At 39.6% G+C, this 14,440-nt stretch overlaps 1 protein-coding gene and 1 non-coding gene across 5 annotated transcripts in view; both read right to left on the bottom strand.

Annotated features, from left to right (window-relative positions):
• Positions 1-14,440, bottom strand: part of RNF8 (ring finger protein 8) — a 656,229-nt gene that overhangs the window by 625,716 nt on the left and 16,073 nt on the right. The gene's annotated exons all lie outside the window — the stretch shown is intronic.
• TRNAR-CCU lies at positions 1,303-1,375 on the bottom strand. Its single transcript has one exon. It is a non-coding gene; the product is annotated as a tRNA-Arg (tRNA).

The following is a 14,440-nucleotide window of genomic DNA, read 5'->3' as shown; positions in this document are numbered from 1 at the left end:
TTCTCCTTGTTCAGCCTGGTGAGCGGGATGTCAAGTGTGCCTGACGATAGCCATCTATTACAAGTGTATTGTTTAGCCTTAAAGGCTGTGACAGTTCGGCACACTGGCTTTGTGAGCTGTGTTGCACGGGTTTTGTTTTGGGGTAGCCGTTGCTTGGGTGTCTGCTTTGGAGGTCTCTGCTGCTTGGACAGATTTTTATTTAGAGCCTCCGAGTATGTTTTTGTGTGTTTATGTGTTTGGTTTGCTGTCGTGGTAGGTCTATGTGAGACTGGAATTGTAGTGAGTGTGGTTTCCTTCTCCTCCTGACTGGTTACGCCAGTACTGAGTTGAAAGAGTTAGCCTCCAGTTTGGCTATATGGTTGCATCTCTCACATGTGTTGGAATTTGTTGGGAGGAGGAGAGGGTTGTCTGTATACATGAGGCAGTTGTAACATTGCCTCAAGATTCACCAGCTGGACCAGAGAGGAGATTGACAACTGACCTTTGGACATGCTAGAATAGTACTGGAAATTCCTTTATAATTGAAAAAAAGGGCCAATGGGGAACAAGGTATTCAAGGGGAGTTTGCGAGGGTGTAGTGCTTTTTATTTTTTAGTGCTGACTTATATAATTGCTTTAGTGAGCAAGTGCCAGGCTTTAGAGTAGGAATAGGGTGTTTATTATGAGAACTAGATCAGTTCTAAGAGAAAAAGTGAACAGCAGACTTCGTGGAGCTGAGAATGGTTTAAACACAATTAAGCGGAGCTGCCCGATGCTGCGCTATGCGCAATATCGCACAAAGCCACACCAAAGCGGGTTTTATACAGGGGGACTTGAAAGAGGTAGAAATTGGCCCAAACGGCCAATAGACTACCAGATTCTTGTGCTGGGAACACTCCTCCAGGGATAGATAGGCTGCTCTAAGCTCCCCACTGCCACTGGTGAACAAAGAAACCTCCCTTTATCCAAGAAATGAAATGGGCAACACAGGAACTTTCCAAAAGTCCAGAATACAGCAAAGCCTGTATTTGAACTACTCTAGGTCAGGAAAGACGGGAAACAAGGATAATTTTTTGTTTTTTTTTTTCTTTTTTGCAACAAACAGCAGGAAAATGCAATAAATATGTAACACAGGCTAGCGCACTTGAGTGTGTAGCCTCAACAGGTAAATGCAACAAACAGGACAAACTTTAAAAGTGCAGGTGCAAAAACAACTTTAAACAGTTTAAAACAGTTCAAGCAGCAGAAATACTCGCAGTTTATCTAGATCGGACAGTCGTCCATGTAGTAGCAGGAAAAGCTTCACTTGTATCAAGATTATATCACCCCAGATGGGACTCGAACCCACAATCCTTGGCTTAGGAGGTCAATGCCTTATCCATTAGGCCACTGGGGCCTGACTATATATCTATCTATATAGATATATATACATCTATCGATATATCTATCGATATATAAAAAAGTGGGATGTTACTCAGGTGTCTGAAATAAATAAAAGGTACTACGAGTTGTTGCAGTTGGACTCTCCTAAATCAGTCACTATTCCTTCTGCCTTGGCTGCTTTATTGGATGCTTTCTCCAATGACTCTCAGATGCCCAATTCCCTCCCCCCGCTCCCAAGAAGGATAGGTTTTATAAAGTTCCTGAGGATTGTTCTCTTTATTTTTTAAAAAATACATCACGTCCTGCTGCTGACCCTTTGGTAGTGTCCTTGGCCTTTGACAACAGCCTCACTTTCTTCCTTCGCCCAAGCTATTGCCTTCTGACAAGGGCAACAGAATTATGGACAGGCTGGGCAAAAAGGTTTACACTTCTGCTACCCTAGCTTTTAGGGCTATTAAATTACCAGACCCATATGTCTAGTTATGTGCTGGCTCTTCTTTCTCAGGCCTGTAGACTTATTTCTGATTTTCCACACACAGAGTAAAACGCGTCTGTTCTTTCCTTGCTAGGGACCTTCCTCTCAACCAGTTACTCATTCTATTAAATGTAGTTATAATGTGGCGGATGCCTCTTCTAGGGCTGCTGTTTTTGGTTCAGTTATGAGGAGGTATTCTTGGGTTAGGCTTCAACCTCTACCTGATGATATTAAAGCTAAGTTAATGGATACTCCTTTGGATTCTAAACTTTTGTTTAGGGAAGCTGCTGCTGGTTGACGTCCCTTCAAGATAAGGTGCATTACAGGAACTTAAACATGCATTTCTCTTCTGCCTAAATTTCAGAGAAACTACCCTGCTAAGCCTGCCTTTGTTCGTAGGCAATCATGCCCTTCTATTAAAAGACAAGAGTAGCAAACTGACTCCTCCTAAGGCTACTCAATTTCTAGGGATGCCGAAGCCTCCTTTCTGGATAAGCCAGTCGTCGTGTGACTATCCGTTCCTTCCCAGCCACATTCCTCTCCCTCTTTTGCAGTTTGGCTTCAGATACCTCAGGATTCTTGGGTTCTGTCGATCATTCATTAAGTGTACTTCATGATATGGAAACCCCATCCTCCATTTATGAGCATTCCTCAGCCTCCTCGGGAACATCTTCCTTTTTTTTACCAAATGTTCAAGATCCCTGGTCTCAGGGTACTATTCAAGATGTGCCCATGTCCCAAAACCATTAAGTGCTCTACTCCTGACAGTTTCTAGTGCCCAGAAAAGAGGGCACTTGGGAGACCTATTTAGACCACTCTCCTCTGAAACACTTTTCTAAAGTTACCTTCCTTTCGGATGTTGTCCCTTCAGATTTTGTTTCCTCTTGCTCCCTCTGGATCTCAAGAATTCTTATCTCTATATTCCATCCGTCCTCTTTTCTGGAAGTTTTTGTGTTTCTCTGTTGCAAGCTGACATTTTCAGTTCTCTGCTTTGTTTTCTAGCCTCTCTCCTGCCCCAAGGGTTTTCACCACATGCCTTGCTCATGCGATTGCCTTTTGCAGATTTCCAGGAATCCAAATATTTCCTTACATGGATGACTCGTTGATTCAGGCATCCTCTCCAGATACCCTTTTGCAAAATCTTCATTTTGCTGAATCCTTCAGAGCCTGGGGTTCACTATAAGTTTCAGAAAGGCTTTTCTCAAGCTTTCTCAGGATCATGTTTTCCCGAGTTGCAGGATAGATTGTGCCACTGCTTGCATCACTGCCCCCTCCAAAAGCCTTAACTCTCAATTCTTTCCTTCACACTTTTCTTCCTCTGGCTTCCATTAGCGCCAGAGAGTTTGAGAGTTCTGGGTTTCATGGTATTTGTGACAAAAGGGAAATAATTCCAGCCCAGCTAGCTGGAATTTTGTAAATAATTCTTTCATTTGTGAACATTGATATGTGTAATGATGAAGTAGAGCTAAAATGTAACCACAGCATAGAAATGCATAAAAACTATTGCAAATGTGTAAATGTAAACGTTTAAATCAGTAGAAACTAGAACTGAGGGTTAACTTGCACAACTTTAAGAAAACAAGTTGAAATTAAATAGTTTTACAATCGTGTTATATAAGTTCTCTTAGTTTCAGTTCAGTAGCAGATAAAATGTCTACAGCTAGAAGTTTTTGTATTATCTTGGCAGAAAAGTAATTACTAGGTTTGAGATACAGAAGTGTTTACTGTTTTATGACTTCCAGGCTCTTCAAACATCTGAAATGTATTTTTCACAGAAATGTTAAATTCTGTTAGCTTCTGACAAAGGGGGTTTAGCTTGAGAACTAAAGTCATGTGACAAAAAGTGAGGTCATCCTTGCCAACTCAGCTGTAATATTTGATATCAATTTAAGAACTCTCTCAGAGAGAGACTGTGCATATTTTGTCTACGGCCTGGAAACATCCACTCATTCCCAACTTCTGCACTTCTGCCTGTGTGTTGTTCTGTAAGTATGTTTTTAGGGCATAGTAACTCATATTCAGACAGGATTATAGTGAAGTGTAGCTTAGATGTTTTCTTTATTTGAAACTGTCCTGCAATGTTTTAAATACTTCCGGTGATTTTGAACTCGGATGTAACTGCTTACTTACTGAGCATTGTCATGTTCTACTTATTATTAAATATATTTAAATCTATATTTCTGGCTGAGAGACATACTTAAGCTCTTGCAGTACTTTTATAGCTATTTGGTGACACTGTACAGGCCACTCCTAAATAGCCCTGCTCTTTGTCAGACCACTATTTGGATAATAGTAGCATTACACAGTAGAATTGAACACCCTTTGTTAAAGGCCTTGAGTAGTGGATACAGAGTTGGCTGGTTGCAGCTGGAATTACCTCAGTCTGGGCAGAAGGGGGCATAGCTAGTAAACTTGTGTCAGCCTTTCCCAGGCGTGTGTGAGTCAGTACATAACTTAAATCTCAAAGTGCTTGTGTGTCAGCTACTTGGGCAGGGACATGAAGCACTGGTTGGACACAGAGGGTGCTGGAGGTTTTGGCTTGACCACTTAGCTGAGATCACAACCCTATAGCTGTGCCAGTGCGGAGTCTTATTCGGGATCTGGAGAAAGAGGGAGAAACCAGCCCCAGACTGACTGATCTCTGTGCACTCTTAAGGGAAATGCACTTTACTGTGTGTGTGTGTGTGTGTGTGCCTGTCATCCTCCCAGTGTGTACATTCCCCACAGTTGCCAGTGGCGAGGATTGAGGCTCCTTGATTACTGGGCCAGTGCAGGAGCGTCACACCATCCACCATTCCAAACTTCATATTAGAAAGTTTCAGTGATTTCTGAAGTCAGTGTGGCTTCAACATGCTCATCTTCTAGAATTTGCAGTTACTATTCTTCCATGCCTCAGACAGGAACTTCTTGCGTGTATTCAGCAGTTGTCTCCGAATCCAGGGATCCCTTTGCATCTCCCTCTTCCCTCTCAGGAATTGTTCACAGACATGGGATGGGGTGACTTGGCTCCCTATAGCTACAGGGGGGCTGTGATTGCCTTGTCAGCAGAAGGAGCACATCAGTGTTAAAGTGATGAGAGCTCTCCTGCTGGCTCTTCAGGCCTTTCAGTATCTCTCCTCTAAAGCCTGTCAACGTATTGACAGACAATACCACATTGATGTGGTATAATCAACAAACAGGAAGGAACGAGATCTTTTCTTTGTAGGCTGGCACTTCTGGTATGGGATCTTGTTGTCAAGTGACTCTTCCACAATGTTTTGACGGGAGGGGATATAAACTGCCTGAAGACACTCTGAGCAGGTCCTTAACTCAGTCCCATGAATGGATGCTTCACAAGGATAGGTTTCTGGACATTATCCACCAGTAGGATACTGAAGGGGATCCTTTTGCTCCCCCTCCGCATAGACAACTTTCTCTCGTGTGTATCAGAGTCCCAGGTCCTCAGGTATTGAAGGTGGATGCCCTCTTATTCTCCTGGAATGGGAGGTTTCTTTATGCATTCTCTCCCCTCTCTCTCATTCCAAAAGTCCTGTTCACAGTTCAAAAGGATGCCCCCAAAATCTTGTTGGCAACTCCCTTTTGGCTGCAACAGCATTAGTTCCCTCTTCATCTGCAGCTAACCAAGGGCAATCACCACAAGTTACAGCACAGGGTGGATCTAAATCACACAAGACAAGATTTCCCTTATCCATCCCCACCTGTCCAAGCTTCAACTGACACTGTTGATGATTGGGTTTTGACTTCTCAGACACCTTTTTTCTGAGGACGTGCTGCAAGTCCTGCAACCCACCAGGAAACCTACGACTAGGAAATCCTACTTATCAAAATTTAAGAGATTTTCTTTTTGGTGTTTCTCTCAGAACCAGGACCCACTTACTGCAGATGTTCCTTTGGTTTTCTATTTGTGAGAGTTGCTCAATGCTGGTTTGACCTATTTTTCTATTAAGGCCCAACTACTGGCTATCTCTGCTTGTCTGCCTTTTTCTCCTCCTTTAGCTGCTAGATTTGAAGTGAACATTTCTTACAGGCATCCTTAATATTAGACCTCCCAGGAAGCCTGTTCCTCCCTGTGATCTTAATTTTGGTTTGGAGAAGTTGACTCAGGCTCCCTTTGAGCCTGCTGCTTCAGCTTCCTTGCAACATTATTCCTTGAACACTGTTCTTTTGTTGGCACTTACTTCTGCCAGATGGGTGTCAGAGTTGCAGGCCCTTATGGCTTGTCCTCTTTTTTTTTTTTTTTTTTATTTTTCATGAGGACAGTGTCCTTGCATACTAACCCTTTTATGCCAAAGGTGGTTAATGAACTCAGTCTATTAATCTGTCTACTTTTCCCCCCTCCGCAAATATGCTGCATACTTTGGACATGCATAGGCAATTAAGAGTTTATTTGGATATGACCAAGGCTACCTGAAAATCTGATCAGTTATTTGTTTCTTTTCATCCTAGATCTTTGGAGCTTGCTGTATCCAGACTATTTCTTCTTGGATTTCTAAGGCCATTTCCTTTTGTTACACTTTTCAAGGCAAAAATCTTCTTTTTTCAATTAAGCCTCATTTTACTACAGCTGTGGATTCTTCTGGTGCTTTTTTAAAGGCTTGGGCACTAATTCTATTCTTGAAGCAGCTACCTGGACTTCTGTGCACAGCTTTAGCAAGCACAAGTTGAATGGCATCTCCAGAGCTAGGGTTCAGTTCATGTTTTTTGGGGATTCTTCTGCCCTTCCTCCTTCTCCCTAGTTTCCTCTTGAGCTTTAGCACTCTCCCATATAGTTAAGAACACTGCAGCAGTGAATGCAAGGACACAGTACAGTTGTGTAAAATCTTACCATAATGGTAGATGTCCTTCCCTTCACTGCTGCAGTACTCCCTCCCTCCCCTCCATCCCCCTTAACTGCTGCAGTACTCACTCCCTCCCCTCCATCCCCCTAGTTCTTTACCTTCCTGGATGTATACATTACCTGTTGCGTTCTTTGGACTGGTGTTACTCCTGGGGCAGTTCTGTTTTTAAGCCTGAACATCACCTTTATGCCCTACGTCATGCAGGGTGCGCATTGTGATGCACAGTGCGTATGGTGACATTCGGCATACCTTTTAATTTAAGAAGTCTTTGGAGGACTGGGTGGATGTTGGGCTTCTGCGGCATGGAATCCCATATAGTTAAGAATACTGCAGCAGTGAAGGAAAAGACATCTACCGTTATGGCAAGATTTTACACAACTGTACTTCTGGGAACGTACCGAATTACCAGGGTGGGAGGGAATTACAGTATGTAGATAGTCTTTCAGGCTTCAACTATCTTGGTTTCTAAGAGGTTTCACCCTTCTTTTTTGGAGCCTACTTCCCATTGTTTATTTTTTTAATACCCGCTTGCCAGAAGTTTGTAGAGTCTGATTATTTAGCATTTAAATGAAAAGGATCCAGAGTTTGGGATGACATCTTTAAACAAACTGAGAAGGAAAGCTGAAAAATCTTAGAACCCTCGTGAATCAGTTTCTGTCACTCTCTCATCACATCTTGTCAGCTCCTCAGCAGTAGATGGTCTAAAAATATATATAACATGAGCTTAACAACTGGTAGAAGAATATACTCATTTTCCCAAAACTATCAAAATAGTGGTCACATCTTCCCAAAACTATCAAAATAGTGGTCACATCTTTGTTTGATGGGGAGGGATTAGTACGGACTGAAGGTTTAGCTAAATGTTTAGCTGCATAAATATTTTGACAAAGAATCATGGCACGGTCAAGGGCTTCCAAGACGGCTGCACTTTGAGTTAGCTTAATATAGTCTCAATATGAAAACAGAAACTCAGCAGAGGCAACCAGATGACTTGTATTTAGTAATTTTCGGTAACTGGCTAGCAAATGCCCTGCCTAGATGCCAGGAAAAAATACAGAGGACCTGAAAGAAAATCAGCTACAAAAAGGTGAGGAAAACACTGACTGGGAAAAGTACTGCAACTCTTCAGCAAAAAGCCATGCAAACTCTAGACGTGACTTCTAATAACTTAAGAGGAAAGTATATAAGACAACTGCACACAGACCTGGTTAAAATAAAGGAAACTGATGGAGTATATTAATTCAAACAACAAAAGGCTGGAGAAAAAAAAAAGCTTTAAACAGATCTTCAGGTGAGGTGATAAAACTGCAAAACTCAGAGTGAAATGAAGAAAAGGCTGACTGAATGAGACTGCTCAAGAAGTGATGTTTAAAAAAATAATAGAATTAGAGAACAGAACACACAGAAAACCCAAGATTTTCAGCTGTGCTAGAGAAGCTGGAAGGAACAGACAATTTTATGAAAGCACAAATAAGCAACTGGTCTGGTATTCCACAGCAGTTGTTAACTGAAAAGGGTACATTATGTGTATCCTCTAAGCCTGGCTTTGAAAAAACAACATAAACCTTTATAGAAAAGATGCAATCCTGCCAGCAAGACAAGTTGATTCTGACAAAACTGTGGCAGGAGGGCACAGTGCTAAAAGTGGGAGACAGCAGAAAGTTTGTGGGAATGATTAATCGCTGTACACCAGACAGAAGAGGAGTAACTTTATTCCACTATCCAGGGAATGTAGAGAAACAGGCATGAGAATCAAACGCCTGTACCCAGCTATTTTCAAAATATTCTTCGCTGGAAGGACAGAATTATTTTCTGATTAAGTACATCTTAAGGAGGAAGCACAAGTTTGCCCAACAAACAGGGAGATGTGAAACAGGAGATTCAGCTTCTTGTTCTTCTGGTAATAAAGACCACACAGAGACTCTGCCAGTGAAACCTTTCCCAAATGTTTCAATGGAAAATGCTGGAGAGAAGGAAGGGAGCACTTGAGTGGACTAGAAGAATCTAAATTATGTTGGAAAAATGAAGGACAGACTGGATTTGGGAGATGAACCGGAATAAAACCAGTAACTTGGAAGGTTACAAATGTGGGATTACAAAGCAATAATTATATTTGTGAAATATGACAGAACTGTGACTTGTAGGGGGCTCTAAAGCACATGTCCTACTTTATGTCATTAATGTTCTGAAAATACTTAGGGAAGGGGGGATGAGGGTGAAAGTTAAGTAAAACAAATGGTTTCTTAATAGTGCAATTTTTACGGTGCACAATATTCTTGGCATGCTTTTTTTTTTTTTTAGTGTAATAGGGATACTGTTGTGGACAGGTGCTGCTCTTCTTTTTCCCTTCTCAGAGTACTGCAATGTTTAAAAACAAACAATCTGGTTAGAAGAGCATGGCAAAATAAATGGTCTTTTTTTCTCATTCCTGCATGGGAGATTGACTGGATTAAGGCCCTTAGCTTGATCTGGTAACAAGTTAAGAGAAAGCAATTGAATGAAAAAAATTTTTGTGACCGCTTCCAATAAAACAAAAAAGTCTTGTAAGATGTGACAAAGGCTTAAATGGATATGGCAAGAAACAGCTGTGTAAAAACTCAACCTGCCAAACAAAAGCTGAACTAGACATTTAACAAAAAAGCCATCATACACAAAAATTTGAAAATTGTTTTATACAATAATGCATTCCGTAATGTCTTAAAAATGTCAATGGTCTCGCAGATAAAAAAAGAACAAGAGAGTACTGAATTCTATTAAAATGTAGAGTGCAAATAGCTATGCTACATGAGACACTTTGGAAGAAATAAACATTTGAATTTGATAAAAATAGATTTTCAGGATAGTTATTCAACAGAATATCTGGGGCAGAGGAAGAGAAGAACACTTGCATTAACTGAAGGAAGAGCTCCAATAGTGATAGAAGAGTATAAAAGACAATAATGGTATAGCTGCAGTACTAAAACAACTACCGGCATGGGAAAAGGATTACACTCGTATGTGTTTATATATCATCTAAAATCGCGCTCAACAAAATTTTGGGAGAAATGATCATCTTTTGGCAAGGAATATTACTTACAGTTGGGGAATGGAATTTGATTTGCAGCACTGAAGATGCATCTGGGGGGCCCAAAAGGAAAAAAAATAGAGGATGATATACTTTTGACAGAACGCATGAAAATATTTGGCATGGAAGATGTGAATTCAGTACTATGATTTTGGACTGAATTTATATATTAAATTACAGTAAAAATGAAAAGCCAAATCAGCTAAGAACAAAAACATAAAAACCCACAATCAGCAGATAACTATGTTTTATACCTTCAAAAGACTCTTCCCCATTTTTGTTTCTTCTAATTGGTTGATGTACTAATCATGTTGTATTTAAACACCAATGATTTTATTATTGTTGTGACTGATGAAGCCCAGTAAATTTTAGGGGGAAAAAGGGCCAAGTCATTTCATGTGTTTCAAGTCGTTTTACTCATTTATTAAAGTTGGAGTTACCCGCTGATTGTGGGTTTTTTTTTTGTTTTTGAACTTGCATACTATTCTCCAAGATACAAAAACTGGGCAACTGGTTACAAAAACACAAGGTAATAAAATAAAAATGCGACACTGGCGCTTTCCCACCTATCTGCTGAAGAGAGAGGAATTGAGGGAATGGATCATGGAAATTATTCAGGAGCTTTAGGGAAAACAGAAATTGCTTCTGAAAACATAGTAAGGGAGTAGGATAAAATTAAAGTGAAGTTTAAAAATAGAGTGGAAATGAATAAAAGGAAGATGGAACAAGAATTACTTGGAGGGACTGACATGTTAATGTACTGAAGAATACGGGAATCTCACAGAAGAGGAGGAGCAACTGCAGAATACTAAACAGATTACCTCAATAACATGCATGAGTTTAGAAAGATTGATATATATATATTTTTTTTTTTTTGATAACTACATGCAGAAAAACTTAGCACAATGACCCAGGCAACAAAGTAGAAGAGACTGTCACCAAGCTTAGGGAGCCTATAACAAGGACAACAACAAGAGATCCTGTATAGGTATTAGAAATATTTTGGAAATTCTACAAAAAAGTCTGTATAAAAGCAGAGAAATATAGAAAACAAGAACCGGTACCAATGGAAGTGTTAAAGAATTAAATATGCCAAAATTTGAAGAAGATGAGGTTCAACTACTAAATTAGAATAGGAGGAGAGGAGACGAAAATGGTGATGAATAACCAATCTACTGGAATGTCCCCAGGAAGAGATGGTATTCCTGTAGAAGCTTGGAAGCTAGGAGGGAAAAAAATGATAAATATCTGGAAGTTTTTATTTAATAGTATTTCAAGAGGTGGTGAAGTACCAACATCCTGGAAGAAAGCGGTGGTAGCTGTAAAAAAAAGAGAGGATAAAGATCCATCAGATCCAGCTTAATACAGGCCCATTTCAATCCTAAACCATGAAGTGTTTATATCTATAATAGCTAAAAACTGCATTGTACACATGACTCACTCTCAGTCATGGGTCCACATGTATGGAAATCCCTCCCAACAAATAGGAGATTCAACTTCTCTATCATAAACTCAAATTCACCCTCAAAGCATATCCATCTATGGAAGGCCAGTGCAAACACTTTCCCCAAGCTTCACTCATGAGTTGAATTTCTTGACATCCATGTCTCGCACACATAAGCAGCCAGTTATGATCAGAGACCCACTCATAATCCTCTTATATGATGTGACAAATGTCAAACACGCAGAAATGAGCAAAGTTTCTACACCTGACTGGGAAACTTCACACCCAAGAAAGAATGCAAGGAAAGTCTAGAAATTGCCTAGGAATTACTATGCTGAACACATGCAAGGTACAGTGGATATAAAAAGTGTACACACCCCTGTTACAATGCCAGGTTTTTGTGAAATAAAAAGATGACACCACAATAAAAATATTTCAAAACGTTTCCCACCTTTAATGTGACCTATAATCTGTACAATTCAATTGAAAAAAAAACAAACAAATCTGTTAGGGGAAAAATATAAAAAAATAAAAAATGCACAATAAACTGGTTGCATAAGTGTGCACACCCTTAAACTAATACCTTGTTGAAGCACCTTTTGATTTAAATTACAGCATTCAGTCTTCTTGGGTACACACCTATCAATTAAAGAGACTCTGATCAACTCCAAATAAACTTCAGCTGTCCTAGTAGGACTTTCCTGACATGTACTCAGTTGCCTGCAACAGCAAAAAACATGGTTCACAATGAGCTCACAAAGCATCAAAGGGATCTCATTGTTGAAAGGTATCAGTCAAGAGAAGGGTTAAAAAAAAAAAGTTTCCACAGTATTAGATATACCGTGGAACACAGTGAAGACAGTCATCAAAAAGTGGAGAAAATATGGAACAGTGACGTTGCAAAGAACTGGGCGTCCTTCCAAAACTGATGAAAAGACAAGACAAAAACTGGTCAGGTACAGCAACACTGAAGGAGCTGCAGGAATTTCTGGCAAGTACTACACATGACAATAATCTCCTGTATTCTCCATATGTCTGGGCTATGGGGAAGGGTTGCAAGACGAAAGTCTTTTCTTGCACAGAAAAACATCCAGGCCCAGCTAAAATTTGCAAACAATATATCATTTCCCAAAAGCATGTGGGAAAATAGGTTATGGTCTGATGAGACCAAGGCTGAACTTTTTGGCCACAATTCCAAAAGGTACATTTGGCGCAAAAACACTTTGCATCACCAAATTAACACCATCCCCACAGTGAAGCATGGTGGTGGCAGTATCATGCTTTGAGGTAGCTTTTCTTCAGCTGGAACTGGGGCTTTAGTCAAGGTGGAGGGAATTTTGAACATTTCCAAATAAGTCACTTTTGGCCCAAAACCTTCAGGCATCTGCTAGAAAGCTGAAGATGAAGAATTTCACCTTTCTACACGACAATGATCCCAAGCATACATCTAAATATCAACAAAAGAATGGCTTCACCAGAAGAAAATTAAAGTTTTGGGATGGCCCAGACAGAGCCCAGGCCTAAATCCAGTGGCGACCTGAAGAGGGCTCTGCAGAAAAGATGCCCTAGCAATCTGACAGACTTGGAGCACTTTTGCAAGGAAGAGTGGGCAAATATTGCCAAGTCAAGATGTACCATGCTGACAGACTCCTACCCAAGAAGACTGAATGCTGTAATTAAATCAAAAAGTGCTTCAACAAAGTATTAGTTTAAGGGTGTGCACACTTACGCAACCAAACCAGCTTATTGTACTTTTTTTATTTTTTCCCCGAACAGATTTTTTTTCAACTGAATTATACAGGTTATAGGTCACATTAAAGGTGGGAAAAGTTGTGAAATGATTTATTGTGGTCTCGTTTTTTTATATCACAAAAACCTGGCATTTTAACAGGGGTATGTAAATTTTACATCCACTGTACATTACATACAGAAAACAAAAAAACATAAAAAAAAATCTTTTCTTTGTATGTTTTAAGTTAGTAAACATTTTAATGCAACATAATACAAAACATCTCATTTATTAAACTTTAAAATGGGTCTTGTTCTGGAGACACAGGAATGCATTGTGGAGAAGATAACAAATTAACAGACAAGTGCCCAAGACAGCCATTCTGTAATACAACAAATTAAGCCATAACATTATGATGCATTACTGAATCACAGAATATCAAACCACAATGAAAAGTTGGATATTTTTTTTTCAGTTTCTATGGAAAATTTCCATTTAATAACAGTGACAAGTAATACCAAAAATAGAAAGTCTGCCTCAATTTCTCATCATCTTCACTCAGTAGCCTGTACAAAAAAATCAAACTGGAGCATCCACTGGCCAGCTGCTGCAGCCCACAACAACACTCGTTAGATGTGGGGGGGAGCAAGCATCATGGAAAGACTGGCAAGTGATGGAAAGAGATGGTATAGGAGGACTGAAAAAGCACTTGCACATCACAGATTGTGATTAGTGTGTCTGGAGAAAGTGAAGCAAATGTAGCACTGAAGTGGGTCTTGCAAAATAGTAGGCAAAGCACAGGAAGACATGACATACATTAACAGAGAACTTGCATAATGTGAAAGCCACAAAAACTATGATTTATGATTAGAATACAACATAAAATTATATTACATACAGACACACACACGAATCATGGTTGGTTGAAAAGCATTTTTGCCATACATTTCAATAAGCATAAAAGGCACTTGCAAACCTAGTGTTGTTATGAGCCTTAAAAAAAAAAAAAAAAAAAAAAAAAAATAATAATTCGATAACACTATAAAACTTCAGGAACGTAAATAAAAGTTAAAATATACAGAAAACACGATGATCGCTTTTGGGTTCTTGCAAACCTTCATCAGATCTGATCAAAAACAACCATAGTTTAGTTCATACTTGAAAGTATCAATGAAAAGCCATTTGAGTCTCAAGTCAGCCAATACCCATCTGCTGGTGTGTGCATGCCAAAAGGCAAAAAGGATACAAATTAATTGGCTGAATATCAACACATAAAGGCCAATGAAATTACCACTCTCTTGTTATCAACTCGAAAGGTGCAACCGGCCTTCATCTTTGGTTAAAAATCAAACAACTAATCCCCCAAGAATACGTCATAAGGTAGAGGTGGTAGGATCGTTACTTCGGTTGAACAAAATATTAATAGTAGTAGAAGCAATGCCTTTTTGTACAATTACAACAATGATAGTATTGCAATAGAAAACTCAATTTCTAGGTACTGGCCTATTTTATCTATAAATGATATTAA

The sequence above is a fragment of the Protopterus annectens genome, chromosome 1.part0 (genome assembly GCF_019279795.1).
Source record: "Protopterus annectens isolate FY-2018-M chromosome 1.part0, PAN1.0, whole genome shotgun sequence".
NCBI lineage: Eukaryota > Metazoa > Chordata > Ceratodontiformes > Protopteridae > Protopterus > Protopterus annectens.
Note: the sequence above shows the minus strand (reverse complement) of the source record. Positions and strands in the feature narration are given on the sequence as shown.